The 19,183-nt window shown below is 43.0% G+C and overlaps 2 long non-coding RNA genes across 3 annotated transcripts; one reads left to right on the top strand and one right to left on the bottom strand.

Annotated features, from left to right (window-relative positions):
- Window positions 1–3,831: 3,831 nt before the first annotated feature.
- LOC120640421 lies at window positions 3,832–6,798 on the top strand. Of its 2 annotated transcripts, XR_005661777.1 has the most exons (4): window positions 3,833–4,315; window positions 4,433–4,689; window positions 4,789–5,144; window positions 5,260–6,798. It is a non-coding gene; the product is annotated as an uncharacterized LOC120640421 (long non-coding RNA). The 2 variants fall into 2 exon arrangements; XR_005661776.1 differs by having other exon boundaries at window positions 3,832–4,315; window positions 4,433–5,144.
- A 4,407-nt stretch (window positions 6,799–11,205) lies between these two features.
- LOC120642929 lies at window positions 11,206–13,525 on the bottom strand. The gene is made up of 3 exons (XR_005662797.1): window positions 12,182–13,525; window positions 11,889–11,997; window positions 11,206–11,623 (listed from the first exon to the last, which is right to left on the bottom strand). It is a non-coding gene; the product is annotated as an uncharacterized LOC120642929 (long non-coding RNA).
- Between the last annotated feature and the right edge of the window lie 5,658 nt (window positions 13,526–19,183).

The following is a 19,183-nucleotide window of genomic DNA, read 5'->3' as shown; positions in this document are numbered from 1 at the left end:
CTAGATTGATCAGCGGACTGCAAAAAGCATTGTCAGCTGATTTGTCTAAGTCTCGTCGCAGGTTTCATGGTCCGTGCGGAGCTGGAGTGCGTTGAGCTCGAGCAGTTGTGTTCTTTCTGCGTGTGGCGCGGCGGCGGTTGCGTTGTCGCCGGCTTTCTTTGTCTTGTTGGGATTCATCTTGCGGAGCGTTGATTGATAGCTCATCGTCTGATATTTGGTCCAGATTCTCATTGGCGTATTGATCAGCCCGAGAGCCGAGTGCACTTTCTTCTCTGTGAAGTAAGACGTACACTTGTCTGTCTGGGGTCTAGTGAGTTGTGCTGTAATCGACTAGAGCAGTGTCGGCAATTTCTTCTCCTCTGACTGGAGAGAGAGGTCTGCCCAACTGGTAAGGCAAGTCCCGTAAGCAAGCCACAACCCAGGCATTATTGAGCGTGCCAGCAAGTTCTGAATCCTTCTAGCAAATGATTCATTTTGCGGCGTGGCCAAGATGGTCAGGTTCGGGTAACCGAGCGAATCCGAGTTGAGGTCGAAGTCATCGTCTGAGTCCGGGTAGGAGTCGAACCGGGGGACAGTTCGAGTCCTAGTCTGATCCCTTCGGTGGAAGAGTGCGGAGTACGACATCACCGAATTCATCAGTCCAAAAGGAAAACGGGTTGGAGTCATGTCCAACAAGGACAAGCTCTCGATTTCCTTTGCGATCCCAGGAAGAAGGATTTCGGCGGAAGCGATTTCACCGAGTTGTTCTTGCCGGGGTGTCCTCGCGCTTGTGGGGTTGATCAGGTGGCTAGAGAAACCTCATGATCCGTCGACGATGCAGACCCACAAGCCGAAAACGAAGGTGGTTCCGGCATCGATCGCCGGGAAGCTGAAGTCGAAAGTTGCCATCGAATTCTTCTATTGATCTTTGACGATCTACCCCACGGTGGGCGCCAGCTGTTGGTATTTTACCGTCGGGTTCTCTGAGGGGTATCCCGAGGAGAGTGGTTATGAGTAGGGACTCGCCGAGATCAGAACGCGATGGTGCAAGGAACACAAGGATTTAGACAGGTTCAGACTGCCGGAGCGTAATACCCTACGTCCTGTGTGGTGGTTTGTATTCCCTTAGGTGTTGTTCGATGTTTTTGGAGGGGTCCTTGTCCGCCCTTGTATATCTTTGGGGGACCGGGTTACATGGAAAGTTCTAGCCGGGTACGTTTGGAGTTCTACTCCGAGTGGGTCGGGTAGTTTCCGTGTACTCTAGCTAATTCTACTGTTGTACGAGTAGATACAAGGCAATGAAGGATAGTCCATGTACCACCCCTTCTTTCAGAATATTCTATGCCTTATGAGCAGTCCCGTGGCCCCGGGTCTGACAATGCCCCATCCTATATCTCGTGTAGATCTGTGCCACGTCAGGTATCTCGTGGCCCCGAGTCTAACAAGCCCCCGAGTTCTTTGTAGCTGAACAGTGCAAGCTTTTGAGTACTTCTGAAGTTGTCTTCGAGTACCTTAAACTTCGCCTACAACGTGTCTTACGAGTACTTCCTTGGCTGCACTGAGGTTGTGTGGTGCTTTTGCTCGAGTAGTCTTGAAGCCTTCATGAATGATCTTCATATATATGGGGTGCAATGAAAAATTGCACAACATATGGAGTAGCCCCCGAGCTTTAGGTTGAATCGAAGTATTCAGGCTAAGAGTCCATCTAGAATCTTGAATTTGAACTTTCATTTTCCAAATAAATTTGAAAAACAAATCAGTGCTGACACATACCTAGTAGCCCCCGAGCCTTGAATCCAAATTCTAAAAAGGATCCAAAATATCCTGACATACTTATGATGTGTTTGTTTCAATGTTAGCCTAAACGTTAAATGATGAACGGCCACCCATCATTTAGCAAAAAGTTGTATACAGAGCCATTTAAACGGCCTTTTAAACAGTCGAAACGGTTTTGCACGGCTTGACAAGGCTAATCGGCCCACACGACTACCCATCGAGTAGCATTTACACACCGTGTCAGCAAACAATGGTTTGTTTTAAAGATGTTTGGTTGAAAATTCAAGTGCCCTTTTTTTTGGAGTAATATCCTAGAAAAAAATGGCTAAATCAAATACACTTCCAAATCCAGAATGTCTATTCTAGGAATGAGGAATGAGGTAAGAACGTTTTAACTTCTGTAAATTTACAAGATTGCGACGCGCCTTATTATTTAACCGCGAGGATGACCTAAGGTAACTCCTCACTTTCACTGTTTTCTCAATTCTTCCACCGCCGCCATTCGCATTGCTTTCCTCTCTCTACCTATTACTAAAGCACGGATTGTTTCTGTCGTCCGTCGCTGCTCTCCTTGCAAGACAGGTGGGTCCCGAGTTTAACAGCAGTCCTAGTGCAGCACGTCGGTGCAGTCCGAGCACACGTGCATGCGTAAAGGTGGGAGCAGAGGTGCCGCGCCGCTCATGTACCGTCGAAATGCAGTGAGTCTGCCGCCCCAGCTCGCCTTTGCCTCCGAAACTGTGCGGTTGGGTGTAAGCTAAAGCCACCAGATTTGTTAGTTGGATCCAAGCAACTTTAAAAAACCATCGATGTTTTTGTTGGTAGAACAGCCAATAGTGATTTCACGTTCAGTAGCATGGATGTTGGGCACACATTGCCTGCTATTGGGCTGAGCAACATGCGCGTATATATCTACAGGCGCATGCAACGTGGTCATTTATGAATTAAGCTCTCGTCGACAAAAGGTTAAAATTACAGACGATGTCATGTTAGAATATAGGCTGTAACTTTTTTTATTTTTATAATATTTTTATTCAAATAAAAAATTCGTTATGTTCAATAAAAAAACTCATGTGCTATTCTCCATCGTATATGCAGCAACAGCTAACTAATTATTTAAGAATTTTTTATTAATAACCAATGAATATAATTACATCAGTTTTTTTTATTGAACTCGATTCAGCAATACGTCAATTCAGCTCATTATATTTTTATAAGTTGATCAATTATTTAACCTAGGCTTAGAATAACAGTACATCTACTCCCTCCGTCCTTGAATGTAAGTCATTCTAAAGTTTTTAGTACAGATTATAGTTGTGTAGAAAAGACTCTTCTGCCCCTAATTATTAAGCATTGGGAATGTGCTATTAAACTAGCATACCTTTTCCCCACCTCCCCCACATATACCTCCCCTTATATGGTTGTTTGCATATCTTTCTATTTGAAAAGATTCGAAAACAATGCACAATTAAGATGGTTGGATCCACTCTCAATTTAGAATGACTTACATTTGAGGACAAATTTTGAATCCCAGAATAACTTATATTTGAGGACGGAGAGAGTAGAATCTAGATTAACGCCCCTGCAATAAAAAAAATATGGAACTATAAGCTTGTAAATAAAATAGTACAAGTTATGTTTTACCGAAGGAACACCGTACCTAGCCATATTTTCTATTTCTATCTCTACTATTACTAAAGTAAACAACAAGTGTTTGGTCCGTCAATCGGAGTCCTGATCGGAATTCGAGTGACCATATGTTGAGATAAGAATGAAACCATTTAGAATTGGCGCTTGGCGAGTAAAATAGAAAAAATTGAAGTCCTCAACCGGTGTGTACTATGATATTAAAAATACAAATGGTGTATAACATATACATTTTTACATGCTAATAAATATATTTATATGGCTTTCCGTAGCAATGCACGGGCATATTTGCTAATGTATGTGTATGTGTATATATATATATAGTAGGTCTATTGAATACCCTAGGTATGAAATAAGTATTTCATACCCGAGCAACGCGTCGGACCCGACCTGCCGTCTGTTTTTTCCACTCGGTTTTTTTACTGGCCGCCGGTTTTTCCCGACCCCACCTCCCCGTCCCCAGCTCGCATCGCAATAGATTGTGCCCCCATCCACGATCCTCCGACCCGTACTCCCGCCGGCGAAACAGATCGTGCCTCCATCCGTCCTCCCGCCGGCGATCCTCCGGTGATGCGCCGGGCGCCGCCCTCCCCCATGCCTTCCTCCTTCGCCGGCTCTCGTCCTGCCCTGCAACACCCTGTGCCGCCGGACCTTGCGACACCCTGCGCCGCCGGCTGCTATCGGCGGGCTTCCCGTCAGTGACCCTCGAGCCACCCCCGCAAAGGGCTGCGCGGCCGGCCCCCCTCCCAACCCGGCGAGTGGTCCCCAATCTCGCGATTCGGGCCCTCCCCGGTGACCCTCTGGTGAGGCGCGGTCCTGTCGCACCCCCCCCTCCCCTCTCGCCGTCCGGCGAGGTCCTACGCCGCCGGCTACCTGCAGCCTCTGGACGTCAGCGCGTCGTCCGCTCTCCTGTGAGGTACCCCCACCTGCTCCCCAATTTCTTGCGTCTCTGTCCCCCGGCGGCGTCTCTCTGGTGAGGCGGGGCTACTGTTCTCCCCATCTCGCTGACCCGCTCGCGATCCGTCGATGGTAGGTTCTCCCGTCGCGAGACCGATCCGTGCCTCCGTCGCCATCGCCGTCGCCGTCGCCCAACAGATCTTCCACTGGCCTGCGGAGCTCCCTCAGCACGCCGCCGCCGTTCCGACCAGATCCTCCCCCGGCCTGCGGAGCTTCATCAGCACGCCATCCATCAGCGGCGTCACATCCTTCGTCACCAGGCAGACTCATCGATCTACCACCGCCCGCCAGGCACCATGACCCGCGCACAGACAGACATCTCCAGGAGTCCAGGTAAGTCTCTGATTTCCCTGTTTCCAGCCTCTGTGTCATCCCCACATTGCCTGAAAATAAATGCACCCGCTCACACGATGGCTCACCCCGGATCCATAGCGGTCTCATTCCGGCAACACCCAGCGAGCGCACATCACGCCGTGGCAGATTCGTCGCCCCCGCATAGCACGAACGGTGGTCGAGCAGAGCTCCCCCTGTGGACCACGATGTAGACTGCGAGCACGAGAGATGAGTGACGGGGAAGGCAATATGGACGGACCTGGCACGGCCCTGAGTTGCGCGGCCAAATGCTTCCTCAGGCGTCAGGCCCCTGCATCCCAGGAGTGGCTCATCCGCCTACCTGATTAAGCAGCCTCTCCTTCGAGAGATGCAAGTTCAGGTGTTCAGTGTTTTGTCTACCCATTAACCTCCCTTGTTGCCGCAGGCAACGGAAGGGGCTGTGGCCCAGCATGGAGGTCAGTAGAGAAAGCAAGAACGAGATGTGTATTATTTAAATGGGAGTTCACGTTCCTAAATTTCATTGATTTCTTTCTGAGACGCTCAGTTGAATTTGATTCTTTACTGGACCAGGATGCGAGCGAGCCACAGGAGCAACGGCTGACGCACTGATTACTTATATTCTAGGAATGCAGATGTTCGCCAGTGCGACTGTTGTGATCTGCCATTCCCTCTTCACCAACGATTTCACAAAGGTTGGTACAATTTGTAGCGGAAACTAATTTCGCGCTTGAACCAGATGGGAGTATGACTATAAGTTTGCTTCATTTGGTAAAACTTTTCTTCAGTTATGCTCATTTCTGCAGTCTGGAAAAATTACTGATCCCTTGACCTTGATGCATCAAGCAGTTTTTTTTCTTTTTTTTACATGCATCAAGCAGTTTGGTGGCATTCTCTAGTTCTTGTGCCTGGCAGTGCCATTGATGAGATATTTGCCTTCCAATCTTCTCAATACTAAGTGCATGCATCTGAATTTCTTTGCAAATTTTATGGACTCACTGTGTATAGAACACTACTGCATTTGCATTTGCATGTACATGTCTATCTCAGTATCTCTGTGTACAAATTTAGTGTCATTTCTCGAGACAGATTCTGTCAATTAATAGCCAATTAATAGATCATGAGACTGTGTAGCGAATTAGAGATTTTGTATTTTTTGTGTTTTAGTAGTTACTAATTATCCAATTAGTTAATCATGTAAAGGATAGTCAAACCTGCTTATCGATTATTTCATATATATATATATATATATGATGTGTCTAAAGCGCACATCTAATTCCAGATGATGCTAGCTTACTGAAATTGGTGGTTGAGTTCATTAATAAATGTGTGGTGCAGCTGTTCTAATACTGCCCATTATTCTAGTCTGCATTCCTAGTTGCAAATTTATCTGTCAATTACTCAATTTGACAAGTATTTCTATTCAATATAGTATATATGGAAACCTGCATTGAATTGAACATTAAGATATATTGATGTCCATGAAATGTTCTACAATGAGTATACTTTTAACCATTAAATATGTTGGATGAAATTCTTTTGGATCAAATCCTCTTTGATATTTCCTGTCACTTTTTGACATTGTGGCAGAATTGCCCGTTATCATCAGTTTTTGCTATGCTTTGCGTGAATGGTAACTTCGATGCAGTCATATGGCCACTTGATTTTATATGTTTTTCCTTTAAGATTTATATGGATGCAGAGGTGCTGCTGCATTTTACATTGAAATACTCATGCTTAATAATGGAGGATAATAGAAAGCATGCCAGCAAGCTAATGACAGCTCGTCGTCATCTTCCTCTACATCCCGCTTGGGTAATAAGTCGAGCTATCTATGTTGCGCTCCTTTGGCCCAGCGCTATGGGAACTTGGATTTCGTGATGCACTGTTGAGTGCCCGAATTTCACAGAAGGGTTCTTTGTATTGAGCTTGTCCTGCCAGTGTATTAAATATGAGATGGCAGTCACAAAATCATTGTATTTCTAGAACCAATATGCTTGTATTTAACACCATGATTGAGATGTACACCTTGTGTCATAAGATCTTTGTATTTAAACTATAAAGTGCTTAATGTTTTTAAACTAGGGTCAATATGAACGGGCTTTCATAAAATCGTTGTATAAAAATTGCATAAGTCAAAATATGTATGATCACAACTGAGATGAATCAATGCTTGTATGAGCAATATATCCAAATTTGTAAATTATGTAGTTCAATTTCTAGAGTGAGCCTTTTTTTTAGAAACTGGAGTGAATTATCTGGACGTGGTTACGTAGATTTTCTTCCCTTGAGCTCGTGAATTATCAACACGACCCACGTCGGGGCTCACGTTTGAACCTCCGTCGCATGCACACGGAGGGAAAAAAACAGCGAATACCACCGGGAGATGCGGAGGACAAAAACATCGTCGAGAATCGGGAGAGTCATTGTTCGGTAGAAGCAGCAACCGACCCCGCGCGTGCGTGCTTGAAAAACCGGCTGAGGAACCGAGCGCGCGGCGCTCGGAGGAGTGTGGGTCGGAAGTCTGTGGGTGGCTCGGGTATGGAATAGTTATTTCATATCCAGGGTAGAAATTAGCTCTGGCATATATATATATATATATATATATATATATATATATATATATATATATATATATATATATATATCCCAGCGAACTGAATAGCAATTTAACGCGCACGGCGGCGCTCTGGTCGGAGTTCTGGCGCACTGAATTTACATGCTAACATCATTTAGTAGTAAAAGGAGTAATTTAATGCTCCTTGACTAGACACCTACTAGTATGTCCTGATTTAACGCTTTCTAGACCAGGCTGAGCATCCATCGGTTTTCGTGGATATTTTTGGCGCAGTTGTAGCGATTTGAGTTGACCGGTTTTGGCATGAGATAAATTTTACGACGGTGTGTGCGGGAGTAAAAGGCACCGAACCTCTAACGCCGTTGAGGTAGCACGGGAGTAAAAAGTGCTTGTTCCCATGTTCCGTATCTGACCCGGTGCCTAGTCAACCATTTTATTAATTGGGGAGCGGTGAACTCAGTCCCCATACGTCAATTGATTTACTACCACTAGTTTTTTTTTTGGCAAAATACGGGGTCAAATTATCTAGCGATGCTACTCCCATCACACCTCCCGCAAGCATGGCCCCCGCCCCCATTTACAACATCTGTAATGTTCTTAATTTGTGTGTTAGTAAATTTCTATTTCTGCCACTAAAAATACTGACATGAGAGAGCCATATTACTCTTCGGAAACAGAGGTATGATTAATAAAGTAAGAACAACTTCTAGTTACATTTATAGGAACGATACAAGCATAATTTTGCCGGTTGATGATGTAGCTCTAGCATGAGTGAACCTACAACTCTTGCAGAACTACAACGGCAACAAATAAATTTAACAAAAAAATCGAAGAATTGGAATTGTCTTTATGTTCAAAAACACATGCGACGTGTTTATATTTAAAAATAATTATGTGACATGAAGTTGATCACGCATCACACAAAAATCATAGAGGTGATGCCACAACATTCGCCACCATGCGGTCATGCTGTCGCACAAGCCCATTGTCTGACATGTTCCGATGTAGGACTGCTCTCAGGAGCATCTCCGCGACAGCTCTATGCCTCTCCTAATTGCCTGCATTACCAATAAATATTTATTGCAGTGTCTAAAATATCAAATATGAAAATTGTAAAAGATACTACTCTAAATTGTGAGATTACTCTCTGAATATGAACAAAAATACTGCTTTGAATTATAAAAAAATAGTACATAAAACTGTATAAAACTAAGAGCAGTAATATTCGAAGAAGCAACTACCAAAATTGTTTAAAATTAAGAGGTTTAATATTCAAATAAGTAATCACCCCATGCATGCATCTGCCCCCTGAATCCTTCTAGCTTGTGGCTTATCTAACAGAGGCACATACTACTCTAAATTGTGAAATTACTACCCAAATATGAATAAAAATACTATTCTAAATATGAGAAAAATATTGCATAAATCTCTTTAAAATTAAGAGGAGTAATATTCAAAGAAGTAATCACCCCATGCTTGCAACTGTCTCTGAATCCTTATAGATTGTAGCTTTACAAACAGAATCACATACCACTCTAAATTATGAAATATTACCGCATATTCCTCCGTTTCAAATTATAGGTCGTTTGACTTTTTTTATCTCAAGTTTGATCGCTTGTCTTATTCAAAAATTTGTGCAAAATATCACGTCTTTTGTTGTGAGTTGCTTTATCAATACAAAATCTTCAAGAATGACCTAAATTTGGCGATATTTGCACAAATTTTTTGAATAAGTCGAGTACTCAAACTTGGGATAAAAAAGTCAAACGAACTATAATTTGAAATGGAGGTAGTAGATATACAAAATACTACTCTAAATTACAAAATATACTACATAATTGTTAAAAAATTAAGAGGAGTAATATTCAAAGAAGTATTTACCAAAATTGTTGAAGATTAAGATGAGTAATGCTCAAAGAACTAGTCACCTGTGGATGCATCAAGCCCTGAATCTTTTTAGCTTGCAGCTTATCTAACAGAAACTAAGCAGGGGTTATCTGCATGCCCGATAGAAACAAAAGCACAAACTGCTACAAATTTCAGGTATTAGAGGCATAACCGAACTAATCAGGCACCACAGATGGATTTAGCCTACTAATAAATAAATGATCCAAAATGTGTCATATGGATCTACAATGTTCATGTAGGAGTAAATTCATTATGGTATAGCTTACCAGAACAATAAAAATAACATGACTATTGACTTGCAGAATTATTTCCACTATAGTATGACTTCACATGGACTGCACAATTGGCGTGTTGTTGTGTGGCAGCCTGACCATGGTCACATGATTCATAAGTTATAAACTACTATAAAACACAAAAAATATTACTCTATATCATAATGTGCCTCAATGATCTAAATAGTGTCTCAAGATATTAAAAGGAATGACTCAAACTATGCCTCTTTGGGGCTAAGGTCAAAAATTAAGGTGTCTCAAACTTGCCTCTAATAATATGTACTGACATTTTATGAAATGACTTTAAAAAGTATCTCTATAATTTAAAATGCCTCAAATAGCGTCGCAATACATGTGACGTTTTCTAAAGTGCCACAAAAAATGTCTTTACAATATATTGTGACATATTTGTAAAGACAAATTATAAAATGTCTATATAAAAGAGACTCTAAATTAGATTTGTGTTAGAATTAAGATAACGGGTACCCTGAGTACTGAATAGCTATTCAGTACCCGAGTCAGCCAGCAGCACCCACCGAGCGCATGTTTTTTTTTTCCGTCGCTGGTTTTCTCCCTCCCGTCCCGCGCAGGCACGTCGTGAAGCAGTTGCCCAAACTCGTGTGTTGCACTCGCCGGAGTCTGCGATCCACCGAGACCTCGCGAGTCTGCCCTGGATCGCCGTCGAGTCTGCCAGCGAGGACGCCATCGGGAGTCTGCGATCTTGTCGAGGCCGGGCCGATCGAGACCTCGCGACGCCGTCCCCGTCGAGGCCGTCCCTAGATCCCGTTACGGCGTTACCGATCAACCTGACGACGTGCTAGCGGTAAAACGAGTTGCCGGATGCAAGTAGCTCCTCGCTGCTGGAAAATTAGAACAGATGTCCAGCCCCTGGCGGCGGTCCACGCAAGTTCCAAGAGCCGCCCGCCCGCCGTGCTGCCGATGCACTGGGGGATCGACCTGATAACGAGCTACGGTAAACTATGTTATCCTGTTGCCGATATAGATACAAATTTGAGTTCACAACTGGTTACAAGATGCTAGGATTTTTTAATGCATCAACACAATGGATTTTTAATTGAAACCATTGTATACTTTGACAACAGCTATAAGCATATTGCTGCGTACGTGTATGTTACTGATAAGCTCAATTTTCTGGTGATGGTAGAAACCAGCCAGTGAGACTCTCAATAATCAGGCAAGCATGCGTGCGCCAAAGGTTGCTGTTCAGAGATGGAGCACCGATCCTCGTCGTTGAGGATGACACTGTACCTTCCTCAGAGCAACTCTAGCTTCATTAGCTTCGACGGGTCTCTCCCAAACTCGTGGTTCTGGGTTTTTGCCGTCTCCCTAGAGCACTGGTCTGACCGGTCTGCATAACCGGTCTGCATAAAGCATAAAGAGGCTACTGGTGTTGATCATTTTGACGATCTTGCTGCGCGTTCTAGCGTATTCAAGTGTGTAACCAGATTTTGCGTCAACACAAGTATGTAAAAGCCAACCTTCAATTATTTCCATGACAGTTATAGAAATAAGAAACGATCAACAGTATGACCCCGATCATACATGAGGAAACAATTATTTCATCTACTAGAAGCACTTGCACCTGAATATTGTTTAGTTAATTGCGTGCTGCATAGGCCTATTTAAGTTACTGATAATATTTTTATCAGCACAAACTATTTGAGCATAATAGGAGCTTGCAAAAGCTTTTTTCTTTTGGAGTAAAGAGAGATTTTATTGATTACTCATGGAAATGTTACAATTAAGAGCAATCAATGGCTCGATACAAGCAGGATAACAGCCTCGCCACACAGCACTGTGGTTCAGACGCTTCACCATTTGTGCAAGATCATCAACTACTAAATTTCTCTCTTTACATGATTCAACTCAAAACCTAGCAATCTATTAGCCGCATGAGAAGCCTCCTGAATGATGGAGACATGCTCACATGCAGGCTTCAATACCTTCACCTCCAAATATTGGACAGCCGCCGCGCAGTCTGATTCCATGACGACTGGCTCCTGGAACCATTCACCAGCCAGGCCAATGTCATCTTTGCGTGCCAAAGCTTTCATCTCCTCAGCATTCAAAGCGTTGAATATTGTCTTCGATGCTGTCAGCTTGACACTGGCCAGAAGGTCACGGATGACAACTCCAATTCTTGCTTCCCCAGAAGCCCCTGAAATTGAACCATCAACATTAATTTTGAGCCATAGAGCTTACAATTCCATGATCATAGTTGTCTACTCCATGAGATGAATGATAAAAAAAGAGTACACTGTTTTCACACATATCTGAACATGTGCATATCTTGAATAAAACACGTCACATATCCCTCGGCCAACAAGTTGGTGACAAGGACGCTCCCTCCCTCACTATCAGAAATTTACTACCTTCCTCCCTAAATCGACAACTAGATGCACAAATCAAATTCCAAGGTTTACCTTTCAAGTAGGAGTCCAGATTGCAGGGTTGAGGGAGAGGGGAAACAGCCTATGGCATCTGAAATGAGCATCGTACCACAACATGACAGCAGAGATATCCTGTCAATAACTGCACAAGATTGAGACAATTTTGATTAATCATATTTCAGACAGTTTTGATTAATCATAGTACTGTCAAAGATAGTTCAATGATGCTAAGACTGAAAATACAAAGATAGTTCGATATTGGAGGCCTTGGCATTGAATTGAGTTGAATATCAAATATGACTGGTAATGAAAATTGATTGTAATACCAAAGCTGTTGTTTGGGTGGCCATAGAATTGCCAGGGCTTCGCAGACTGAGGAGCAGGCTTCGTAGACAGAGGAGAGGAGCCGCACAGGTGTCACATCCGGTTTTTAAAAGAAAATGTTAGGATCAAGTTCCATACATATAGTGACGTTATAATGGAATAATGAGTAACAATGTCACGAAAAAGAGACTTACAATGAATAAAAGTCTATCAAAGATACATAGCTTATCTTGGAAACGACGGCTCCACACTTCATAGGCTATCGACCAGGGTTGCGTACGCCTAGAACTCAGCAACATCTTCCACAAGCTTCATTGCAACTTTCTCCTCTAAGCAGTGTTGGTATAGCAAGGGTGAGCACATGTCGTACTCAGCAAGTATATTAGAAAAATAAATGACATGCGGCTTAAGCAAGGATAAAGGCTGGCTGAATAAAACGGTAAGCATTTTGAATTAACAGTTGAACATTAAAGCCTATTTACTAAATAATATATGAAACCATCCCACATTTATAAAAAGAAGTATATGTCTGAAAAAATAATAAGCTTGGAATATTTAATAACTGAATTAATCAATAATTTTCATTAAGTAGACATGTGAGGGTTCGAGCCGCTCTTGACCGTGAGCATGACTGATATATCAGTTTTCACTCTGCAGAGATTGCGCACTTTCACCACAAGTCGTTTCTCCCTTTGTGCCCGGGTCTGCAAGGCCCTTAAACACTTCCTTTAGTGAGTGGTAGGGAATCACTACGAGGTCATTACAAAGACTTCCTAGCCAGTAGTAGCCCGCTATGGTTTCAGCAGCTGCGTGAGTGAACCTCCCCCAAGGCGTGACCAAAACCAAACAAAATGCACCCTTGGTAGGCAGCGAACCCCTCATCATAGGCCCCCTCATGCGCCTTTCTGTCAGCTTCTAACAAGCTAAAGACATCAAATTAATCAGTTAAGACCAGAGCCATATAGTCCTTGTGGTTGCGCTGTTTTGCCGGGTGGTCGCTCCATGATTGATTTTAATCAAATTCACAAAATCATCGTAGTGTTCCAAAAGATACTCAATAAAGTCTCATGTATCAAATAGCATTGTTGTAAAGAACCCGTAACCATTGTTCAGCAACTAAGCAAACTACCCAAAAAAATTTATAAAAGAAACTCGGCTATTCAAGGACATGGATAATAAAATAGGATAATAGGTACCATCAATATTAATGCATGCAAATGTAAAATAAATATTATTAGGATAAAATATGATCAAGGAATATACTTGCCTTAAATGTATATAATAACGGCTCGGACTCTTCAACTCTTGTTCTTGCAACTCTTCATCTTCACAGCTCTCGAACTGCGTTCCTTCTACTCGCAACAAGCATCGGACACACATACAAGAAACAAGCAAAACAAGCATAACTAAGGACAAAGCACTAAACAAAAGAAAGGCACAAAGGAACTCACTAAACGATGGGTTCCGTTTTGGTGCTTACCGGCGACGGGGACTCATCGCGGTTGTTGGAATCGGCCGGAGACGAAGGTGGTGGCGCACTGCTCGGCTTCTGTTTTGTTGGCCACGCGAGCAATAGTTGGCGCCGCCGCTGGAAAAAAAAACGCGGCCGGAGGGTGAAATGGCCCCCACCATATTTCATTAAGAGGAAGTGATCACACGGCTTCTCCGACTGTGGAAAAATCCCCCGAATCCTAACTCATGCCTATAAAAGCTATGCCTTGCGACGAGCACAGCGAAAAGGGAAGACCCATCTGCTAGAGGCGGCACTGGAGAGGGGCGCACGGGGCCTCGCGGGCTCCTGGTGGTGGAGGCGCAGCAGCAGGGGTGCGTGGCCGAGAGGCCGACGCGAGGGCTCAGGGCAGCGGCGATCTGCTCGACGACGTGCTGGGACGCGAGCAGCAGGCGAGGTGCGTGAAGCATGGGGGCGTCGCTTGTAGGGCAGGGTTGCGCACGGCTGCCGGCAGCACATGCGGGGCCCGAGAGGAGGTGATGCAGTCCGGCGAAGTTGGACTCCGTCCAAGGAGGATTCAGGCCTTTTTTTATTCGGAACAAAGAAATTCAGAAGAAAAATAAATCCAAAAATATCTGGAATATATTTCAAACCTATAAGAGTATCCCCAAGCATCCATATATTTTTTTAAAAAAAAAATATCTCAAAGAGGAATTTGGATATGATGGAAAGAATTCGAGTTGCAGAGAGGAATGTAACAAGAAGAGGAAGAAGAGTTAAAAGACTGGGACCCAGGGGTATCAAGATGGGACAGATATTTCATAGCGACGGTTTGGTCATCGGAAGCGACGGGGATGACAACGAAATATTGTTGGAAAATACTAAAATCGAGACAAAGCTCCGTTTCGAGCTTAATTTGATCAAGATTAAAGATTAAAGAATAGAGAAGCTTGATGAACTCGATGGGTCAAAACAAGTTGAATCCAGACATAGAAGAAAAGATAAAGGATTTCAATTGCTCGGAATATATTTTCAGGCTTAAACAAATCTAGGAAAGTCTAGATAAATCTTTTAATCCATGAAAAATATATCCCAAAATTTCAAGAAAAATCTTGGAGATAGTTTGGGGCACGAGGAGTCCAAATAAAATATTTGAATCTCATGGAAAAGAATTCTAGAACTTACGATTAAATGGATTTAGCTCTAAAGAAAATGAGAGTAATCACTAGAAAAGTCTAGGAAATTCTCAAAATGTTCACAATATGGATAATTTTATTCAAAAATATGTTCACATCCCAAAATTGAAATTTTGGGGTGTGACAGCCGGCCGGGTGTCGCCGGCGAGGAGTAGAACGGCGCGGCTGGGATTCGCAGGCGGAGGAGAGGAGAGGCGCTAGCTGGGGCCACGCCGGCGGAGAAGATAAGCTGGGCCACGGCCACACGGGAGATGAGCGGCACTCGCAGAAGCCTGCGCCCGAGCAGCTACTCTGGTTCCGTCCGCGCCACCCACGTGAGTCAAGCCGACCCGTGGAAGATGCCGTTGCTCGAAGCAATCCGCCCATGGGAGTCACGCAGTCCGCCTGCTGGTATCCGTCCACCGCGGCCCTGGCTTGGGTCCGCGCTGCGCCTCCGGAGTGAAGCCGCCGCTGCCCCAGGGTCCCGTGCGCCACCCTGGCATAGGAGCTCAGGGGAGAGGAGCGACACGGAGAGAGCAAGGAGACCGGGTCGCTCAATGCAGCGCAATATGGAGGCCGAATTGCGGGAGGTGGTGGAGCGGTACCCAGAATACCGCTTGGCATTGGGTCCAGTTTCCAATTCCAATTCCTAAATCATCCGAACAGCTGGCATGGAGTGTATCCTATGCCAATTCTGAATTCCAGGCTTCAATATCTACATCCAAACGGGGCCTAAGAGTCTTTATGGTGAAATTGCAACTACTAAAAAGCATTCTTTAATTCAGGTGGTAAATAATACTTGACCCAATCAGAAACACCAAAAAATCACATAATACATTATGCAATGGTGTACCCATGGCCAACAAAAGTAGTCTGTGAATTAAAAAAATGTGGGCAGAAAAAGTTATATTTCTGAACAGAAAACCCAATTATTTTGTAAAACCTGATCACCGCAATAGTAGTAACAAAAGTGAATACAATGGTTTTGCAAGAGCCAATTCATCTTAGTTGTGGTAGTAAAAAAATTGGTACTTTGCAATTCGCATACGTTGATTTTTGCGAGGACCAGTAAATAGCATTTTTGTTGCATTCAATGACTCTGACAGCATAAACCATCAGCACATTTCAATGAGGAACCATGACTATAATGATCATGGAGGGCTAATACAGTAGTGAGTGAACGCCTAAGAAGTTACCTAAATTCTTAAGAATAACTTATCGCTTGAAGGAATGAAATGTTGAGTTGGATTCGTTACATATTTCTTAAATGCATATAATGACTACTGGAATGAAAAAAGTGTGTTAAACATATGAATGCACGTCAAAATCAGGTTGTTGTCAGCCTCTTCAGCACATTTTTCTAATTAGCACTTCTAATTCAGAACTAGAGAATATTTATTAGCAATCATGAATACACCTGAAAGGAGATGGATCACCTCACGTGATGCCATGACAGGTGATCCTAATAGATACGTGACGCTAAACAATGTGTAAATGGTACATATATCTTTTCACAGAAAATCCAGATTTCAGACACCAAGTTGCAGTGTAAATGGTGATCCTAATAGAGCGTAATCCAGATTTCGGGAGTCAGGGGGAGGATAGAGATAGCAGAGTGCTCATAGATGCCAGGACTTGATTGGTGTATCTTCATTGGTTTTTGGTTCATGGACATGTATATTTGACTCTTGTGCGTGTTGCTCTTTATGACATGTCTATGGATGCTTTTCTTTTCGTTCTTTTCGCGCGGTAACCTTTCTTGCTTTACTCGTTTAAGTTATTATTTGTGTTGTCATCAATCACCAAAAAGGGGGAGATTGAAAACATCTAGGTCCTCAAGGTATGTTTCGGTGATTAATGACAATCATTATTGTGACTAATGAGTTTGTGCAGCTTAATAAAATCTTATCGCTCATTGGATCATATGTTAAAGAGGTCCATAAATTTCATTATTCAAAAAGGCGATCTCGGTATTCAACTCAAGTATATAACAAGACTAAGGATCTTTCTAGTCCTAAGTGTCGCAAGGTTGAGAAGGACACTTAGGTTAATATAGGTTTTATAGTTTTGTAGAGGTCGCACTATTAAGAGGTGTTAAGGCCAAGTAACTTGAGGATGGACATGGTCAATCAAAAATGGATGCACACATTGGTCACTCAGGTTCTTGGAAGCTCAAACAAGTGCTATTCAGTTCATATCTCAAGAATATTTGGATTTCATTCAAGACTCAGAGTAGAAAAAGCAAAATCAAGAAAAAGTCTTATTACCGGTTTAACCGACGACATCAATTTTCTATATGTCGGTTAAACGCAGTTGCTGAAGTCTGGACACAGTGTGCACCGGATTAACCGATGATGTTTAAAATTAGCATCGGTTCAGTTGTCCAGAGAGTCGGTTTTTCAGGGTTTTCAGGCTTACACTCACCGGTTAAACCGACGAAGGATTTGAGTTAGCATCGGTGCAGTTGTCCAGAGAGTTGGTTTTTCAGTTGATCAGTGGACAACTACACTCACCGGTTAAACCGATGATACGTCGGTTAAATTGCCCGAGCTGTAATGGCTAGTATTTCAAATGGGCAGTTTACATTCATCGGTTGAACCGACGATGACTTTTGGAGGGCTGTCGGATTAACCGGCGTTGCGTACTTTTTCTGGCAGCTTTTCTCCAACGGCTCTATCCGCGTGAGCTGCCTATATATACCCCTCCAATGGGTCATTTTGAAGTCTCTTGACACCTGGCAACACTCATACACTCATTCTATTGTTGAGAGCCACCTTGAGCTTCACATTCCACTCATTTGATCATTCAATCATCCAAGAAGCAAGGATAAGGACTTGAGTAGGGAGAAGCTTGTGTACATCCGTTCTTGGTGATCAGTTCTTACTCAAGTGAAGGCCCTAGCTTGTTACTCTTGGTGATTGGCATCACCTAGGCGATCTTGGTTATTGAGGTGTTTCTTGCGGAGCTTGCCAAGTTAATTGTGGGAGCCCGAAGAAGATTCTACGTGGCTTGAGCTCCACCACGCCGGGATGGTGAATGGAGACTCTTAGTGAGCACCCTCGTCTCGGTGACTTGGGAGGTGACAAGACTCTTAGTGAGTGTCACAACGTGGATTAGGGGTGTGTGCCAACACATCGACACCATGGGAAAAAATCCGGTCGTCTTTTGCCCACTCTTTACATTCAAGCACTTACTTTCATGCAATTTATTCATGTGCTTGACCCTAGAGATCATAACTTAGCTCTATCTTGCTTATCTTTATATCTTGTTGTATCCTTTATAGTTTGTGTAGGTTGCTTAGTTAGCCGGTTGGTGAATTGAGTCTTACTAGTATTGCATAGGTTAAGGTTGCTTTATTTTGTTTTAGAAATTTGAAAAAGTCCCAATTCACTCCCCCTCTTGGTCCATCGATCCTTACATCTAAGCAAGGTGAATTATTTGAGAAGGTTTATTTCTAACTTGTCCGGAAAGATCGATACTTTTACTCCTATTCTTCGGTTAAAGAATGAAGCCGAATTTACTTGGGGGGTAAAATAGCAAGAGGCGTTTGTGAAAATTAAATATTACTTGTCTTCGTCGCCGATTCTTAAGGTGCTTAGGAGAGGTGCTCCTTTAAACTTTATATAGCGGCCGAAGATAAAGTTATTGGGGCTGTTTTGACTCAAGAAACCGAAGGCAAGAAGTATGTTCACTTACATAGGCCGACGACTTATTGATGCGGAGACAAGGTATACTGTCATTGAAAAGTTATGTTTGTCTTTAATATCATGATTGCACCAATTTGAGACATTATTTACTATCTAGTGCTTGCATAGTAGTATGTCAAACCGATGTGATAAAATATATGTTGCAAAATCCGATTTTAAGTTGTAGAATCGGCAAGTGGGCTTATGCTTTAATAAAATATAATTTGGTTTGTGAACCTTTGAGATGTATGAAAGGGCAAATTGTAGCGGATTTCATTGTTGAGCGTCAGATAAATGATGAGCATGATTTAGAAGTTGGCTATATTATTTGTACACCATGGAAGTTTTACTTTGATGGATCGGTTTGTGATGATGGGAGATGAATTGGTGCTTTCCTTTTGTCTCCAAGTGGTGCTGTTTTTGAGTTCTCAAACCGACTAGAAGAATATTGTACAAATAACCAAGTTGAGTATGAAGTATTATTATTTGGCTTGGAGATTTTACAATCCATGGGCGTGAAACATGTTGAGGCTTTTGGTGATTCGCTTCTTGTTGTGCAGCAAGTATCCAAGGTATGCCAATGTTATAATGGTTCATTAAATGCATATCTTGACAAGTGTCTCGACATTATTTCTTCTTTTGATGAATTTGTTATAAGACATTTGCCAAGGGAAGAGAATGGACAGGCTAATG

This window comes from Panicum virgatum, chromosome 7K (genome assembly GCF_016808335.1).
Source record: "Panicum virgatum strain AP13 chromosome 7K, P.virgatum_v5, whole genome shotgun sequence".
Classification (NCBI taxonomy): domain Eukaryota; kingdom Viridiplantae; phylum Streptophyta; class Magnoliopsida; order Poales; family Poaceae; genus Panicum; species Panicum virgatum.
This window is presented reverse-complemented; position numbering and strand designations above follow the sequence as displayed.